This window comes from Equus asinus, chromosome 8 (genome assembly GCF_041296235.1).
Source record: "Equus asinus isolate D_3611 breed Donkey chromosome 8, EquAss-T2T_v2, whole genome shotgun sequence".
NCBI classification, from domain to species: Eukaryota; Metazoa; Chordata; class Mammalia; order Perissodactyla; family Equidae; genus Equus; species Equus asinus.
In genome coordinates this window covers 52,077,443-52,097,501 of record NC_091797.1, presented here as the reverse complement: position 1 = coordinate 52,097,501, position 20,059 = coordinate 52,077,443, and the positions used below count along the sequence as shown (strand labels likewise).

General features: G+C 41.7%; 1 pseudogene; it reads right to left on the bottom strand.

Annotated features, from left to right (window-relative positions):
• The window catches only part of LOC106841589 (glyceraldehyde-3-phosphate dehydrogenase-like), a 38,845-nt pseudogene extending 24,900 nt beyond the window's left edge, over positions 1 to 13,945 (bottom strand).
• Positions 13,946 to 20,059: the final 6,114 nt, after the last annotated feature.

Sequence of the window (20,059 nt, the reverse complement as noted above, 5' to 3'; positions counted from 1 at the left end):
ATCAAATTCTGAGGTTGAAAGAGGCTCAGTAACTTGCTCAAGGTCACAAAGTTTGGGTAAATTTCACTTTTTCCAAAACTTTTTTAGGTCAGGATCAATCTTTTCCTCCCCAACACTTTTGTAATACTTTAATCCCAGTACTTATCAAACCCTACCTTGTTTTTTAATTATTTATATATAGGAAGAGATTGGTGGATAAGCAAATGGCTCCAGAATTACACAGCTTAGGCTCAAAAACTGGCTCTGTACCAAACTATGTGCCTCGAACAAGTAACTGGACCTCTCTGAGCCTAAGTTTTGTCACCTGCAAAGTTGGACATAAGAAAATTTCTACCTTTCAGAATTTTATAATAATTTACTTCACAATTGAAATGGACTTTTTCAAACTTGTATTTCCTTTGGCTCTTAACCCAATGTCCCATAAACGATATAGCTCAAAAAAACCCTGACTGAACTAAGTACTCTGCACATTTTGAATCATGTTGTTAAAAGAAATTCTTCAGAGAGAGGGAAAATGATATAATTTTCCTTTTTAATTTTTAATTATTAAATTTCATTTCTTCTCAAGTCACAGTGAAACTTTGGTGTTCCTTCCCTTCTTAAAATCAGTACTTGTTCCATGAATAATAGGCATCTTAAAAACTTTTCACTTTTCCTTCTTCTTCTCAGGGGCATGATACTTTTTTACAGGAGCAAATGGTACCATGAGGAGTACGAGAATTTCTGTCAGGAAGGGTAGAAGTCATTTCCACGTGGGAGCTTTCTGGGATTGAAGAAGGAAGGTGTTTACTCAGAAGCTGTCTGGTTTCAGGAGGAAATCCAAGTGGTGTTTTCTAATATGGGGGAGGGTTTGCCTTTCCTTGCTTATTTAAGGAAAAAAGAAGGGAAAGAAACTTGTTTAAACAGGTTCTTACAGAATTGTTTTCGCCAAGTGAATGTTCTACGTGGTATACTCGGTTTGTTATAGGAGATTTAACAGGGACAAAGACTTTCGCTAGTTCTTGAGGAAGCTCTGTAAGTAATGCACATGAAGGGTAATCATTGTGCTTAAAGAAACTGGCATGAATGGGGTTCAGATTGAGTAGTGAGAAATGCACCAGAGTTGGGTTTGCGCCTTGATTCTGCTCTTTACAAGTTGTATGATTTGGGGAAATTCTCTAAAACTGTTTTCTTACTTCTAAAAGTGGAGATAATTACACCTGTCTCAACTATATCACAGACTTATTATAAGAATCAAGGGGGAAATGAATTTTGAATCATTTGTGAAGAATATAATGATATAAAATAAGAAGTACTATAAAGCTGAAATTTGCATGATTTTAACTGTCACAAATTCCATTTGGAAATAGATGGAATATAATAAATAAATAACGGCTACACACAGCTGAAGAAAGAATAGTATATGATTACTTAACAAAACGATATAATTTGTAGTTTGGGTTTGTAACAAATATGGAGTTATAAGATATTTAAAATACCTAAATTATTAATTCATCTTGCTGGCAAATATTTTAGTCATTTTTTTTGACAGGTGGCAATAGGTCATATTCATAAAGATATTTTCATTGAAGAGTGACAAATGGTGTATCCAATTTACTACAGCTTTTGAAGGAGCTCATAACCACAATTACAGGTTATGTTATGGCCAGGTGTATGTAGCATTCGACTGCCAAATTTTACTCTTTTATAAAATAGTGCTATGTGAGTTTAAAATTTGGAAGATTACATACAGCCTTGGGCTAGTTGGAATTTTTTTCTGCCATCAGGAGTATATATTAATAAGATTTGAAGATTCTGAGATTAGAATATTAGTATCTTCCAATATTATTAATTTACCAGTATGAAGCTGTGATAGGAAGCCTCTAAATGACACCCCCCTCCCCCCTCACACGCACAATGATCTCTGCCTCCTGGTTCACACCCTTGTGTAATTCCTTGTACGCGGGCTGGACTCACTGGCTTACTCTAAAGAATAAAATACAGCAGAAGTGGTGGATATCATATTGAGATTAGGTTATAAAAAACTGTGGCTTCCATCTTGGCCACACTCTCTCTAGCTCCCTCTTGGATTGCTCACCCTGAGGGAAGCCAGTTGTCTTGTCATGAGACAGCTCTATGAAAAGGTCCATCTGGTGAGGGATTTAAGTCTGCTAATAAACACGTGAGTGAGCCTGGAAGCAGCCATCTTCACTCCCCACCCCCGTTCACTTCACACCCTCCGATGAAACTGCATGGCCAGCCAACAGCTTGACTGCAGTCTCATGAGAGTCCTTAAGTCAGAGTCACTCGGCTAAGCTGCTCCTGAATTCTTGACCCACAGAAACTGTGTGGTAATAAATACGTGTTTTTCTGAGCCATTTTGGGATAGTATGTTATACAGCAATAGAAAACTAATACAAAGCCTCATTTATCTTCTATCCATCAAAATTAAAAGATATATTGGGCCAGCCCCAGTGGCCTAGTGGTTAAGTTCAGCACACTCTGCTTCAGCGGCCCAGGTTCAATTCTCAGGTGCAGACCTACAGCCCTCTGTTAGTGGCCACGATGTGCTGGTGGCCCACATACTAAAAAATAGAGGAAGACTGGTGCAGATGTTAACTCAGGGTGAATCTTCCTCAGCAAAAAAAATCAATAAAGTAAAATAAAAAGTAAAAATATAGAAGATATATGTTTAAAAATAAATATCGTCATTAATAACAACAAAGGCTTATTAAAACCAAGTAGTGCGAGACAATGACATGGAATGGGGAGAAGTTAGACATTTTAAATTAGGGAATATGAGACCTCTAGAGGTTATAATCTTAGGAGCTTCCATCAAAGGTAGGGGTGCTGTTATCTCTATAGCATCTGGTATATTATCAATGCATTATGCCTGTATCAAACTGCAGTGATGTTGCAAACTTTCAAACTTTAGACTAAAACTTTCGGAGGCAGAGAATTGTAAATAATGGGATGTTAAAAATGAGACTTTTGCTGGCTTGGTTTCAGCTGAGCTCCCCAAAGCTGAGGGCAACACAATAGTGTCAAGTGTCCCCAAGATGGTGGAGGGTTCTGGTTCACCCACGCAGGGCATCTTAAGACAGCTGATCACCTATACTTACTTTTTCGAGACTGAATTTGAATAATGTATCCTAGAAGGAGGATTTTTGGGGGGATAATTTTTAGTGTGCTGGGTATTCCAACCCCACAAGCAAGGAAAGAATGGGCTTCAAGTCAAGGAAGAGGAGTTTGAAGAGAACCACTTGAAGAGCTGGGGGTTTGGGGTCACGGGCAGTGGTGTCTGACTCTTGCCAAGGGATCCAGAAGTGAGAGAACATGGCTGGAACTGCTCCTGCCTTGTAGTGGAGTGAAGACTGGATGCCTTGAGGGTCAGCTGCATTTCCACTATGTTCTTCTAGGAGCTGGATTTGAAGGCAGCTGGCCTGGGATTTGCTTAAATGCAACTCTCCCTAAGAGGCCTACTTAGAGGGGTAATGTGACCCAGGCAGAGGTGGTGGACAGGGGAGGCCCAGGGGTCATGAGCAACTAGGGGGAGTAGGAGGGCAGATCTCTGAGGGGTCTTCAAAAGCTCACCATGACAGAAAGCACCTGCCATCCAGAGAGCCCAGCAGCAGGATCACAGCAGCCCAACTGAGTGAGGCTGTGTCCTTGTCCTGAATCCCCTCTCCCTGGACCCAGCCTTGCAGAGGTATAAACAGCAGTTCATTAGTGGGGAAGCAGAGGGAGTGAGGAAAGAGAAAAGAAACTGACTATACCCTCACTCCTGCCTCCTGGCTTGGGCCAGGTCCAAACTAGAGAAGAGAAGAAATCTTAATTGGATAAAAATCTAGAGTTCTGATTTTTATACTAGACTAGATGAGAATTATATGATTATTAAATGGACTTTATTTTTTAATGCCCAAACAAGGGGCTTTTCATTTATTTTCTAAGAATGACTAAGAAAGCCATGGAACATGCCCATGATTCCATCCTCAGGCAAGGAAAAATGAGACCATGAAGTGGTTTGAAGGGACAGAAGAAGAAAGAATAAAGTTATTTTATGCTTATACCCTGCCAAGTCCAGCTCATTCAAGATGACTACAAGCGTTTATGGAAAGAAGGAAGGGAGGGTCCTGCTGCCAGGAACCCGCCTCTACCTACAGAGAATGTATGGATCACTGAAGATAAGAGTTTCCCAGTGATGTCTTAGATATCTTCCACTTGCCTCCCCCAAGGTTCAGGCCCAACAGAGAACCCTGGGAACACCAATTCCCTGGCCTCACTCAACAGCTGCTAAGGAAATTTATCTCCTTGAGTAAGAAGGATTCTGGTTCCAGGAGGGCCAGGATTCTCTCCAGTTAGTCCAGAATCTTATAAGTCTAAAGCCCACATCCATGTTTTCAACAGTGTTTCCACAAAACGTGACATCTGCAAGATCTAAATAGGCATTGCCAAGGAAAAGAGGGTTCCATGGTCAAAACGTTTGCAAAATGCTAAGTTAAAACAAAAGAGTTACCTTTCCTTGAGGACTTCTCAGAGCCTTTAATAAGCTAAGGTACGCTCGTCATGTTTGTCTAAGAAGAGACCACATTGTACAGCATTTCCTGCAGCTTCCTTCACTGCAGAACATTTTCCTTAATTCCCAGGAAAACACCTTAGGAAACACTGATTCTTGTACCCGAGAATGGTACTAATCAGATGACCCACAGCTGCCGGAAAGTGTGGATTACGGTCCTGAGCTATCAGGGCAACCGTTTCCTTGGCACCCTCCTTGGTTCTTAGACCAACCCCCTTGAGGTTTCTGCTTTTCTCATCCAGTCTCCGACGTTGTCCTGCCTTCCTCCCTCTGGTTCCATGACTTCCCTCTACTTTTGTCCCTTACTGTATACCTACCCAAAGTTGATGGCATGTTCTCTGACCCAAGCCCTGTATCACTGTGTCCTGGAAGTCTCCTCCAGCCTGCTGGGGCTTGCAAAGCCTTGAATTAAGGAGAAATTTCATCTCCCCAAATATCATATGTTTATGCGAGATATATTGCTGGAAATTCAAGCTCTAGGGGATAATCTAAGCTTTCATGTTAAATCCCCGCTTAAACATGTCCATGTCTCCCCTTGCTCTTACTCCACACTCCAGCCAGCGTGGTCTGACCCTGGTTACCTCCTAAGTCTCACTTTTTGCCCCCTCCAACCCTGTTCTCCAAACTCTAGCCACATTCATCTGTTTCAACTCTTCGCAAGTACTCGCTCTTCCTCTTTCTTTCCCTCCATCTCCAAATACCATCACCACGGGGATTAGGGCTTCAACATATGAATTTTGAGGAGACACAATCAGTTCATAGCAGTCACGCAAACTACCCCTGATATGGTATGGGAGGGGACTGCATGAGATTGTGAATACTAGGAAGCAGAGATCTTAGGGGCTATCTTGGAGGCTGGCTACCACACAGGCAAATCCTCTCCTCCAGCTGGTCCCTTATGGCTCCCAGTTCGGCTCCTGGGCTTCTGGAGCAACCCGCCCCCGCCATCGTCACTGGAGGTTGTCTGCTCTTCCAAGTGACCTTTTGGTGAGACTTGCTATTGCAAACCGGCTCCCTTCTGCAGGACTATAGGTCCCCCATATAGTCCCTGGGAAATATACACCTTTGCCTGTAGTGGCTAGAAGCGCCGCTCACTCCCAGTGCAGTGCCCTCCTCCTCATCCTGTCAGCATCAGCCAGACTCCGGCCTTTGGCTTTCACAGGCATGTTTTAGAAATGAGCCCCTGTGATCTCTAACCCCATGGAAAGTTGGCAAGTTCTTTGAGTGGTCCTCTAGAACTCCCATTCTCACTTAGCTTAAGGTGAAGAAGAGAATCCCTTTGTCTTCCTGTTTGGAGGTGGGTATTGGAAATTTGCTGTACGCTGAAAATTTCTCCAAAATATTCCACTTTCTCTTTCTTTCCTTTAATTTTTATTGAGGTAACATTGGTTTATAACATTATGTAGATTTCAGGTGTACATCATTATATTTTGAATTCTATGAAGACTGCATCGTGTTCACCACCCAAAGTCTAATTGCCATCCGTCACTGTACACCTGGGCCCTTTTACCCCTTTCGCCCTCCCCCCTCCCCACTTCCCCTCTGGTAACCACCAAACTATTCTCTGTGTCTATGTGTTTGTTTCTTATTGTTTTTTTATCTTCCATGTATGAGTGAAATCATATGGTATTTGGCTTTCGCCCTCTGACTTATTTCGCTTAGCATAATGCCCTCAAGGTCCATCCATGTTGTCACAAATGGCAAGATTTCATCTTTTTTATGGCTGAGTAGTATTCCGTTGTGTATATATACCACATCTTCTTTATCCATTCATCCACCAATGGGCACTTAGGTTGTTTCCAAGTCTCGGCTATTGTGAATAACGCTGCAATGAACATAGAGGTGCATATATCTTTTTGAATTAGTGTCCACTTTTCTCCAGCCTCTTCTACCATGACTCTTTTATAACCTGAGGGTGATTAATGCCAGTTTTTTAATCTGTCCACATACCCTGCCAAGGGGACTGTAGCAGACAATTTCGGTGCCCTGCCCCTTGGCCCTCATGGCTGCCCACTCATGATGTCCTACTGTTAGTGCCTTTGACTCTTTACCTGGGGGAACATGATCAGCCTGGGAACAGGAAAACTCAGGACGCCTTGAAGTTAACACTCTCTGGAGAAGTCATCAACCAATGATGAGTGGGAGTTGGAGATTCCATTACCCGACTTCCTCAACTGGGACCACTCTGAGGCATATTCTACACTATCTCCTAGAAGTCCCCAGTGGGACTGAGCTGTTGCTGAGTGCGGTGGTAACCTACTTATTAACACACCCTAAATTGACTTCCTACCCTTCTCTGTCTCACTTCTGTGCTCCTCCTATGGATGCTTCTTGGAATTACTTCCCAAGTAAACCATAGTCCTAGGGTCTACAACAGGAAGAACGCAACTTCATGGGAGTGTGACCTGTGAAATGCTTGTATCTGGTTTAATGCTCTGCTGTTGCCATCTTGAAATTATTAATAATTTTTTAACAAGGAGCGCCATGTTTTCATTTTTAGCTGGGCCCTGCAAATTACATAGTCAGTCCTGAACCCAACCTAAGACAGCGGTCTAACACTTTCATCTAGGATCGAGGTACTTGGTACCTATTGTATTATTCCTAGCCTTTGGGCTTATAGTTCGTGATTCTATTACAAATGCATGATTGAGAATTCAGAGAACAGCTGGGTTTTACTCTTTTGTAAGGAATCACACTTGATTTTGTGCTATGTGATTTTCATTGGTTATCACATACTTGGATTGTGATTATTCCTTAAAGTTCAAAAGACAGCTAATTATATTTGTAATGTGTTATCATTAATGCTCCACCAGGCCTGTGTTCATTATTGTAATTCCACAGACTTTTATTTCCGTGACTTCTTATCAGTTTTCTCAGCCTTTTCAGTCAATTTCTAAACACGTGGAGGCATTTTACATGGGAATAGTCAGTTGGCTCAGATTCCTCTGTTTCTCTTCAGATTTGTATTAATATAGACTCCCAATCCATAAAAATCTGTTCTCATGAGGAAGTGATTAAAAGAAATATGGGAGAATGTTTCTGTGGAGCTGGGCCTGCTCTGAAAGACAAAATATGTAGCTTAAAATTCAGATTTAGGCAAAAAGAGGTGATCCTTCTCTTTTGTTATTGTTTGGCCAAGCCAAAGCATTTCATACCTCAAGGGGGCTGTGTTTTGAATTAACGGGGAATCTCTTCCGTCCGAGTCAATACACTGTTCAAGAAATGTTTCTACTTTCTAAAGATAACATCAACATACAGCTTTACCCTTTTCATTCACCCCATAATGATCAAATAAGATAGTTTCAGCCTCTTCAACTAAAAATATCCTCCCAATAGAATGTCCAAACATCAAGAAATTATTGAATGCAGGTGGAAAGTGGAATTTGAACTCTCTAAACTTAAAATAGAAAAAACGAGATTTCTGCAGGGGAGGGAAAGGTGGGCCACATGGCCCTAAGCTCCCTTCTAACACCAAAATTGCAGTTTTTATTCTAGGTAGTGGATCAATTATTATGATAAATGAATCTCATTTTATTCACACTTGATCTTGTTGTGTAATGATACGTTTCTTGGCAATGAATATGAATAACGATGACCATTGATGTGCCAGTCATCTGCCACAAGCATTCTCTCATTCATTTAAAGTAGATACTAATGCTCCCATGCTACAGATGACAAAAGTGAGGCTCAGAAAGTTTAAATAACTTACGAGAAGGCACACACTGAGTGGTGTCTAGATCCATCTGTCCATGCTCTCATGCACTAAGTTATATCACTTGCTTTTGGAGAGAGAATTTCAGCATCTGAGGTGTTATTTAAAAGCCTTGTTACAATAATCTTCCCCCAGCTTCATTTCTTAGGAGTCCAGTCTAGTTTCCATCGGGCCTTAACTTTCTACTAATTTTAGAGTCAATTGGCTGGTCAGGAAAAGCACAAGCAGCAACAGTGAAAAGAACTTTGGGGAAATAATGTCTTTGGAAGAAATCTGCTGCAAAGTAACATGCTGACTTAGCCATATGGAAATGGTTGATGGAGGTCTCTGCGGTAGATGCAGCTTTGCTCTTTCGGTCTAAACACTGTATTATTTCTTCCCTCCTTGCCTTTGCCCACATTCTCCCTTATACAAGCCCCTTTCAACTGGTCGCTCCTATTCACCCCTCTTAACCTCTGTATAGACATCATTTCCTCCAGGAAGCCTTCCCTGCCCTCTCCCACTGCCCAGTCCTGGGTTGGGTCACTGTGATTAATCAGTGCTCCACAGTGCTTCCCAAACTCATTGTGCATAAATCATAAATCCAGAACTATTAAAACAGACTGTCTAGTGATCTGCTTCTCCCACTGGACTCCCACTGGGAGTAGGTGTGATACTTTATCCATCTTTAACCTTTGCAGAGTTGCAGCTTACCAAACCTTTGTGGAATGACTTTCTGACTGGCTGACTGCCTGGTGAAACACAGGATCTCCTTCCCAAGAACCGTGTCTGCCTGAGCCTCTCTTAAGCGGAGGATGAAAAGGAACAGGCATTGACTGCACAGAGCTCAGAAAGTAGAACTCTTCTTGGTGAAGGAAAATGACAGCTGATCCAAGCTCAAGTGTGATCTGAAAGGAAAATTTGCTATCAGACCCCACCCTTGGACTTGGCTAGTTCTTCCTTATTTGAGGGTGTGTCACTCCCTTTTGTCAGATCTCAGACTCCACAAGGAGGAGTTATTTGTGTCTATTTTAAATGATGAAAGAAGTAGGTGCCCTGAGGGACTCTGAGCCTGTTATTGAGTGAAGGGCTTTCATTACAGACATAATGGCATCTTGGTATAATGGACTTCAATGAATACAGGGCCTGAAGTTGTGAATATGAGACAGCCATTTGACTTTCATCAGCTCTTCATCCTTTAGGCTTTACTGACAAATGCAAAAATAGACAGATTCCGGGAGTTGACACAGCAGTGGGCTTTCCGTTAGTAGTGGATTCAAGTTCCAGTTTCTTGGAGTTCTTAGACAAGTCACTTAATGTTGCTCAGTCTCCCGTTGATCAACATTAAAGTAGATATTATAACATACCTAATTTTGTAGTACTATTGTAAAGTTTAAGTGACATAATTTATAAACAAGATACCTAAAAGGAAATCATTGATAAATGTTTCCTTCTTTGCCTCCATACTTGTTTAGGTCAAGATCATTCACTTGGCGGCTTATCTCTGGCAAGCCTCCTTTGAAGACCCCTTTTTCAATCCTCAGTGGTTTAAGAATCACCTGGGATCCTTATTAAAAGGCAGCTTCCTGGCCCCACTCCCAGCGATTCTGGTGCTCTGGGTCTGGGTTACCACCCGGCAAGTTTCATTTTTAACAGCTGTCCCAGGTAATTCTAGGTCAGGTGGACTTCCAGAAACATGATTTGAAAACTAAAGTCTTTCTTTATCTTAGCACTACATCAGCAACAACCCAAAGAAAAACCCCTTTAAACCAAAATATTTAATTACATTATGTTACCACACCAGGTTCGTTTCTGCCCACCGCCTGGAAAGCCAAACACCAAGACAAGGAGGGTGCAGCAGAGAGAGGGTTTTAATCATAAGGCAGCCATGTTTGGAAGCAAGAGTATGTGTCTCAAATCCACTTCCCCGAAAACAGGGACTCACGGATATATATGGGATAGCGGGCAAGGTGGTCTGAAATGTAGAGAGAGGTGATTGGAGGTGGGGAGAGGTGAGGTTCTTGATCTGCACAAGTGTAGTCAGACTCCATGCCTCTTTATAGGAAGCATGCTCACAAAATGGCGGCATTGGCATGATCTGAGGGTGGAGTTTTTAGCCTCTTGAGTCAAAAGATCGCATATTGGATATCTGTGCAGGCCCAGTTGATAAGTTGGTGGTCTCAACTTGCCAGGAGTGGCCAAAGGGGTTCTAATTCCTGAAGAACAGCTCAAACACCCATTACCATGGTGACCCAGACCCTACGGAGATGTTATCTACAGGAACCTAGTGGGAGTCAGATAGCATATTCCTGAGCAACACACTTAACAATGGGTGGGTTAAACAGCTAAGAGCTATAATCAGTAATTGCAAAAAGGAAATAAATATTTTAGTTCGTAGCTACTTAATCATCAATGGCTGTTTGCAGTTTTCACAAACTCTGTCTTGAGAAGTGTTGAGAAAAACAGGCAGTAAGCTAAGGAGGTGGTAGAGGTGATGGTGGAGGATGGGGAAAGTTGGCATTTTTCATCAGTCTATGGAGTATGCTGTCCAGACCCCTTGGGGAGAGGTGAACAGGGAGAAATGGAGCAGATGGCTTATACTGGAAGTGGGGATGCAGGAAGGGAATCTGATGGGGCTGGAGAGCTTCCAGCTTATACCAAGTCAGTGCTTTGAAGTAGAGCTTTATTATCTTACTGTAAGGGCTATAAATTCCTTCTACATCAGACACATTCAAATGTAAGCATCAATACTCATACATATCCCTAAGCCAATGTGAGATACTTTGTGATCACCAGCGGTTGGGGTTGCCGAGTCCCTGAGGCTTCATTAGAATAGAAAAGTGAGAGGTGAGTAGACATCTGCTCTTCCTGCCTCTTGCCAAACCCCCACTGAGGCCTGCAGTAGACGGGGCCTTGGGCTGCCTCACCTTCTCAGGCGCTCAGCAGGGCATTTTGCCAAAGGACATCTGGCAGGGGCTCCCCAAAAGGCTGATAACTAACTAGGTGTGGTCTATTCCTGGAATTTCTCTCTTATTTTCCACTCCCCCCGCTTTTGGAACATCATTGGAATTTGGAATTCACTGCCTTTCAAGAAACACAATATGTTTCAGGGTTCTCTTGCCCTATGCAGCTTCCTCACCTTTGTCCTGCCGCCACCTAGTCACTAGTACAGAAGGCAAGTGGTTTTCTCAGCTCTACATCTAATCAACATTTTTTTAAAAAAATTGTGGTAAAATACACATAATATCAAATTTACCATCTCAACCATGTTTAAGTGTACAGTTGATCAGTGTTAAGCATATTCATTGTTGTACAATCAATCTCCAGAACTCTTTTCATCTTGCAAAACTGAAACTCTGTACCCATTAAATAACAGCTCCCCATTTCTCGCTCCCCCAGCCCCTGGCAACTCCCATTCTACTTTCTGTCTCTATGGATTTGACTGCTCTATGTACTTGATGCTTAAGTGGAATCACACAGTTTTTGTCTTTTTGTGACTGGCTTATTTCACCCAGCATAATGTCCTCAAGTTTCTTCCATGTTGTAGCACGTGTCAGAATTCCCTTCCTTGTGAAGGCTGAATCATATTTCATTGTATGTATTTACCACATTTTGTTTATCCATTCATCTGTCGATGGACACTTGAGTTGCTTCCACTTTTTGGCTATTGTGAATAATGCTGCTATGAATGCGAGTGAACAAATATCTATTCAAGACCCTGCTTTCAATTCTTTAGGGTATCTGCCCAGAAGTGGAATTGCTGGATCATATGGTAAATCTATTTTTAATTTTTCAAGGAACTACTATACTGTTTTCCACAGAGGCTGTACCATTTTACATTCCTGCCTGCAGTGCACAAGGGTTCCAGTTCTTCCCTATTCTGACAACACTTGTTATTTTCTGATTTTTTTATAGTAACCACCCTAATGGGTATGAGGTGGTATCTCGTGGTTTTGATTTGTATTTTTCTAATGATTAGTGCTGCTGAGTATCTTTTCATGTGCTTGTTGGCAATTTGCATATCTTCTCTGGAGAAATTCAACAAACGTGTTTTGGTTGTCTATGGGATGCCTGTCCAAGAGCCGTTTCCTCTTGTCCTCCTGCCTGACCTCTGATTTCATTTCTCCCTGATGTGTTTGAGGGATACATTGTGATTAATCTAAGTGAGTGCTTTTTAATCCTGGCTGCACATTAGAATTGCTGGGGATAGCTTTAAAAAATATCCATGTTTGGGCCTCCTCCCCAGGCCAATTAAAAATCAGAATGTCTGAAGTTGGTCCAGGGCATTGGTATTTTCAGAAGTTTCCTACTTAGCTCCAGATATCCAAATACACTGCCAGGAGTATGAACCACGGTTTTATACCAAACATGGTGGTCCCATTCCTCTTGCCAGTGATTGAATTAGGATTGGTCATATGTCTTGGTTCTAGTCAATGTGATAGGATGGCTTCTAGGAAAGAGTTGCTTTTTCCTAAAATATGACCTGGTACAGGGTGGGAGGTGGGACGGAATGGTTTCTCTTCTTCCATTGAGTATGACTCTTAGAACTAGGGCAGTGCTCTTGCATCTGTGAGAGCAGTTGTGTCAAAGCAGGAAGATGTAACTGAACATGGGTAGCTGATGAAGTTATTGAACTTCTGGCTTGACCCACCTTGGAGCCAGCCCACTTCAGGAATTCTGATATAAGATCATAAATGTCCTTCTTATTTAAGTTGTTTTGAGTTGGGTTTTCTGCTGCTTGTGGCTGAAAGTATCCCAACATTACACTTACTATGTGCTGGGAATTTCAGGAAGGCAGAGGGCCACCCATACGGAGTATCTGTTATGATAGAAGAAAGGAACAGAGACATTGTCTTGAACAGACTTAAACCCTGGATTCTCATGTTGAAAGTCTGAAGCTGTACTGTCCAAGGGTTTTAGGCTTCATTCAGAACCCAGGTAAGACAGGAAACCAGGAGAGTTGGGAAGGCTGTGCCATCAATAGCCAGAGCAGAACTGGAGGCATTCTGAACTTAAATCTTGTCTCTGCCTCAACTTGCCCTTTGGTGCAGCCCAAGTCCTTAAATCTGGGTCAGTTACAGAATTTGGATGCACCATGAAAAGCGAAAGAAGTTGGATACATAAGAACATTCTGAGTCCAAACCACATAAGTCTTTAGAGATTAAATTTAACACCTTGATGTGATACCTGAGCCCAAACGAGTAACTTATTTAAACTAAGGGCCAGCCAGGTAGTACTTATCAGGCTACCTGATTCTCAGGTTTGCAGTAGGAGTAATCTTATTTAGCCTCTTCTTTCCTGGATCTAAGTACTATCAGATCAGGCATCATGTCTGCTACATTTCCTTCAATTACACCTGTGGCAGCGGCTTATGAGTAGGCAGCAGATAGCACCACTTAGTGAGTCCGAAAAGCGAGGCTGGTTGAGGGGGTACACGGGATATTCTGTCAGTTGGTCACAGTTCTCTGCCTGTGTGCCAATTAGAGCATACGTTCAGAACTGACACATCCCAAGGTACAGCAAAACTTTCAAAAATGAGAAATGATCAGCTGCTAGCTCACAGCACTATGTGACAAGAACCAGCCATAGGAAGGTCTGATTCAATATAAAATAGTGAAAGGGTTTGCGTATGTCTCTAGGAAAGTCATTGAAGTAGAAAATACTAAAAGCATACTTACCATCAGCTTTTCAGAATCCATTTTCTGATTTATTCTTATAGATAGGATCAAAATTTGAAGTGAACATTAATGAGTATAAAGTTTATCCAGATCTCCACATGTCAATACTTCGTACCTGACCTTTGAAATTGCTTGTTTGGCTTTGTGGCCTCTATAGTGAAGCCAAAGGCCTACATGAGTATCCTTGAAATTCCTCAAAAGAGAAATTTGCATAAAGTGCACCTCAGTCTCAGATTGAATGTGAAAACTGTTAGGGAAAGAAGTGTGAGAGGGATAAAAGTCATGGGGTGTTCAATTAATTGGATCAGCATTAATGTTGGTTAATCATACACCTTTTCACCGACACAAGCAGCACAGTGATGCTCCCAACTCTGCCATTAGGTCTGTGAAGAGCTTTGAAAAGAAGGAGATTTTGAGTGTGAAAACTGTGAGTGAAGATAAATCCAACCCATGTGCAAAATATATTCAAAACTACTGCTAGAATTTTGAGACGCAAGGCAAAAGTAGAAAACACAGAAGAATACTTTAGAAAGATAAAAGACAGCCCCATACTCAGTGATATTTGCTGCAACTCTTAATAAAGGAGGCTGATTCTTCCAGTCAAAATATAAATGCTATCCTGGACAGAGTGTCAGCTTGTCAGGAGAGAAAAGACTAAATGCTGAGTTGAGACAGATCTGCTCATGAGATAATTGAAGTCAGGAGAGGGGCTTCTGATGATCGGGTAATTTGCAGAGAGGTTCTGCTGCCAGGCTTGTGACTGGAAAGATGAAGAGGACTCAATGAGTAGAATAGTGGCTTTTGTGGCACTTATGGGCAAGCCCTTGAAGGTATCTGTACATGCTGCTTTTTTGCACAAGCCTACCTTGGGGTGTGGGACATAGAGATATAATTAAGTCAAGGCTGATCTTGCCCTTCTGAGTGAGCACAAGCTGATCTTTCTTCCTTAAATCTGCCAGGAACATTGTCTCATCGTCTCTCTTTACCCGCAAATAAAGGCCACACACAAAAAGGCCAAGGGAGAGCACCATCACCAGAAAAGCAATCAAATATGGAAACTTGGGGAAATAGAGGGATGAGAGACAGAATGAGAATTGAAGGTAAGAATTAAAAGATGGAGATCCGGAAAGACACCAAAGAAAAGGGCAGAATTGAATCACAGGGTGGCTGTTCAGCCTTGGAAAAGTGTGAAAATTCAGGCCTTTAATACGGCATTTCCCAGAACACTAGCCCCAAGGGTCAGATAAGTTCGGAAAACACTGTATCCTATATCTAACCACCTCCTATATTTTACAACTTATAATGAAAAATAGCTTATTAAGGGCTCTGAGAAATACTGCAATAAATAAACCTGCTTAACTCATAAATTTATTTAAATACAGAACTTCTTTTTCCACATTACCCTGTTCTAGTAACATCCTGTAGGGCTGGAGTTCTACACGACACATTTGTTATTGCTGTATAGTATGTTAAGTAAATATAGCGGCCACGAGAAAAGTGTTTACTTATAGGAAGAAGCGTGATACGATGGGAAAACCTAACTAGGTTAGGAGTCAGGAGAGCTGACGTCAGCTGCTGACTCTCTCCAATTCTGCATATCTAGGTAGAAAAAAAGGCTCTGTGCAGCTAATATTGCTGAAAATCCAAAAATCAGAAAGAATTCAAATGGCAGCAAGCTTTAGAATTCTGGTTTTTCTCCTAAGAAGATTAATCACTTGTCCAAGTTACTTAACCTCTCCAGGCTTCAGTTGACTCATTTAGAAAGTAGGGGAGTTAGCCATCAAGATCTCTATGATCCTGGCACACTTTAAAACCTTACATATCAAAGGAGCTTTGAGAATCCAAAAAAATCCTTTCAATTGGTATCAGGCAACTCCCCTCCCTCTTGTCAAAATAGTGAAATGATCTGTTAGTAGTTTGACATCCCACTCAAAACTCAAGGGAACCAAATTATTTTCTTCTACTGCAGAACTCTGAGCACAAACTGAAAACTAGCTTTGTGCTGCCTTGACATAAAGCGTAAAGCCGAGTCCTTGTAATGTGTGATGGTTTCTAGAAATGTCTGCCTTGGACTCTCTTAAGTCTCCTTTAGATGAAAGTCACAGACACTCAACTCAAATTCATTTAAGGAGAATAGGGAACTTATTGGCTCAGATAACTAGGACATCCTGGGTTGCATCTCGCTTTGGGAACAGAAAAATTGGGGGACCCAAACAATGTTACATGGATGTTGACCTCCTCATTCTCTCAGCTCTGCTTTCTTTTCTACAGGTTTTGTTGTCAGGAAGGTTCTCTTTACAGGGGAAAAAAGGTGGCTTCCTGAAGGTCTAAGCTTCATGGTCCTTAACTTCTACACTTAAAAAAAGAGGTATTGCCTTATCCTAAACAGTTCAAGCAAAATAATGATTGCTAACAATTCCTGAGCACTTACCATGCGTCAGGTGCTAGTCTAATGCACATATATAAACTTATTTAGGCCTCACAACAACTCCAGAATGTGGGCACTGTTAAATTTCCATTCTACAGACAAGGAAACTAAGGCTCAGAGAGATTAAATAGTTTATGTGATCTTGGGCAAATTATTTATCCTCCCTGTGCCTCAGTTTCCTCATCTGTAAAAATACCAACAGCAACTATTTCATAGGCTGTAGTGAGGATTAGATAAGGATGTGTAAGAACTGAAGGATGAGCCCCAACATAGAGTTACTGCATTCAGCAGGAAGTCAATAATTCTTGGTGCCATTTCCACTTGCTATTCTCTCATCCCCTTGTTGGTTCACAAACTGGCCCCTACACACAGAGGGAAAGGAGAGACTGAAGAAAGAGGCAGACCACTCCAGATTGGTAGGCGGCAGGTTTAATATGCAAGGGAACTTACATACAACATTTGTCTTGGGTGGCTGCGAAACAAGTAGATCTCTGCACCCACCCTTCAGAATCTTAAGAGTTTATAGAGAGGCCTTAACTGGGCTCAGTCATGTATTCAGTCCAAATGGTCTCAACAACACATTGCTCTCTCGAGGCTGCATCCTTGAAAATGGCTCATACTGTGAGAATGGTGAGCAGAACATACATTCCAAAGACAAGCAGGGTGGGGTGAGGAGTCTCTGATTGCCCAGGTCCAGCTCATGGGTCAACCTGCGGTCACATCCTCTCAATGACCTCTTCTAATACCCCTGCCTGTATTGCTGTAATGGTCCAAAAAATTCAACTTCCTGCATTCCACAGTCTCTAACAGCATTAGATAAGAAAGCGTCTCAATGGATCACAGCTATGGATAGAGGGAAGGAAACTGAAAGTAGCAGAGCTAGGGCAAAGCTGGGACCAAGATGTAGTATCCTCGTTGGGACGATGGAACTGAGGGTAAAAGCAAAGTCAAGGCTGCCAGTCTAGCCTAGATGGGAGCCAGTAATAAGGCCTATGCTTTGGATGGCAGACCCCAGGCTCTATATAGGAAAACCTTTAACTGGAAGCCTCTTGTACTGCTCCTGCTGGGGCGGGAGCCAGCTTCAGAGTGTGCCGGCAGGAGAGCTGCAGGTGGGAGCCCATTCTCCCCACGGGGGAGATGGTAATGAGTTAACTTGGCTGGAAGAGAGAGTATGGAACCCAAGCGAAGGTCATATCCTGACAGGAAGCCTTTCATTGATGATGATTACATGAAGAGATGGTGCTAAATATTATTCATAAATTATTTGGTAAGTTTCACAACAAAATAGGATCTTATAGACAATTTAACACATGCCCTGGCAAAAAATACTTCTTAACACGTTTGTGAAATATCCCATCAAATAAACACATTATTGAAGGTGGTTTCCGTTGGAATTGGAGATGGTATTCTGGATATCCTGACTGAGTGATGGTGCCTGGAGTCAAAATGATTCTAAGGCTCCATATTTCTCCTATGCTGTTCTTCGAAATTAGTCAGTGTTTCTGACCTGTTTTAACATACAGTTCCTAATCCATTAAAAAGAGCTATCAGGTGAAATCTTGCAATCTCTTTATCTTGAATATTTTGCCTTTGCTTGGTCCTTTGATTATTGCACAGAAGCTATGCCAGCCGAGTTATTTAAGTCGGGTAAGGGGGGGACTCAAGGAACACCCTCAGTGCCAAGGTGTTCGGCAAAGTCCAGATTCCTCAATGCCTGCTGGCAGGTGCTGAGCATCCAGAGACAGGACAGGAGGACACACGAGGACACCCCCAACGACATCCTGAAATAGGGAAATATTTGTTATGTCAATTTGACTCCTATTCCCGTAAAATCTGTGGCTGCCATGGTGATGGGAAAGAGCTATATGATGATGGGAGAGGATTATAAAATATTTCACTGAGGGAAGTATTTTATTGTAACATAAATCAGCTTTGTTCAAAAATGGCATTTTTGACCTGAGCAGATATTGATCAATTTACTACTGTGGTGTTGAGCTAAATGTGAAAATATCAGTAAAATCTCCTCAGATGCTCTGAAATACAGCTGTCATTTTGTTTCTTTATATGGTCTCAGAATCTTGACTGTTACAGATATAGAAAGTGAATCCTGATATTGGTAACCCAAAGAACCAATGTAGGCTTAAATACAACTATTTACTTTTAGTTTGTTTTAGATGAAGCAAGCAGTATTTATGACATTGATCAATCTGGAATTCTAGGGTGACTTCATCTCTTCCAATACACCTTTCCAGTTTTGGCCATTTGGGCTTCTCTCTCCCTCTTCATAGCGCCTAGGACATATTTGTATGTAGCACTTACCCTTCTCCACACCAGAACTCTAGTGCCTTAAGGGCATCTTTATATCGCTGCTGCTTAGCACATTGCTTAACAGACAGTGAGCACAAAGGAAATATTTATTGTGTAAATTCTTGCCAAAAAAAAATCAAAGAAGTTTAAAAGTTATTTTTTTAATTGATAAACTTTATGTTTCGGCATGATTGAGTAAGCTCCAACTGGCCAATCTTTCTACAGAAAACAACCATAAACTCTGACCATGCCCAGACACAAACGCCAAGAAATCTCCCTTGCCATAAGATTTCACTGGTGAATTCTATCAAACATTTAAGAAGAAATAACATCAACATAACGCAAACTCTTTCAGAAAATAAAAGAGGAAGGAATATTTCTGAACTCGTTTTATGAGGCCACTACAACCCCTGTGCCGGAGCCTGCCAAAGGCATTATGAAAAAATAAATAAATAGGCTGATAAACTTCATACGTGATGGGAATGCATTTGGATGTCCTCATGGGCTTCACTTGTACAGATAGTGCTTCTAGGAAATTTAGCAAATTCATATAAATTATATCTTACTGATTATCAGAAGAGAAAAATTAAAAATTTTAAGATTTATATTTTAATGTTCACCATGGAGGACTGGTATAATCTTGCAGAAATCAACTCCAGGATGTAATAAATTGGCCTCCTATATCATCAATTTCACAGTCAGTCCAGATATATCAATTATTGGTTTGAAAATGGAAAAAGATTGCGTGGAATTGTATATCCGGGAGAAGGTCATTACGTTGAAGTCTATTCTGGAACACCTTGCTCGTCAGAATGCAGCCTGGGTAGAGGGCAGAAAGGGCTGACGTGAAGAAATTGGAGTAGCAGGCTCCTCTGATTCTGTCACATGTCACCACGCAGCTCCACAGTGCCCCAGGCAGCTCACAGCCCTGCTGTTGATGTCTGGTTTCACATATTTATGAGCTCTTCTCCCTTTGGGCAGCAGCAAGAGCGAATCACCCTCATGACTGGTGAAAAAAAACCCTGAATATATAGTCTAAACTGAACATTCCTGGTTATAGTGCAAATTTCGATATGATTGAAAAGACTAGGCACTAAATTAGAGTCCGCTTACATTTTACTGTATAAAATCTAAGCACAATATTTTCTCTCTGTAAATTATGATTCTTTCATTGTGAACCTTGAGACCTCTGCTTTAACTCAAAATTTACTGGTATCTTCACTTTTTCCTTCTTTTCTCATCTCACAGAAACTGTGCTGCTTCATCTTGGGTCCTGTTCACAGCTAGAGCTAGTCTCACGGCCGTGCTGAACTGCAGGCTGAGAAAAGGGGAAGGCGGATGCAACATTTGGTGGGTACCACTCTGTCGCTCTCTTGCCACAGAGGTTGTGCCTGCCATGT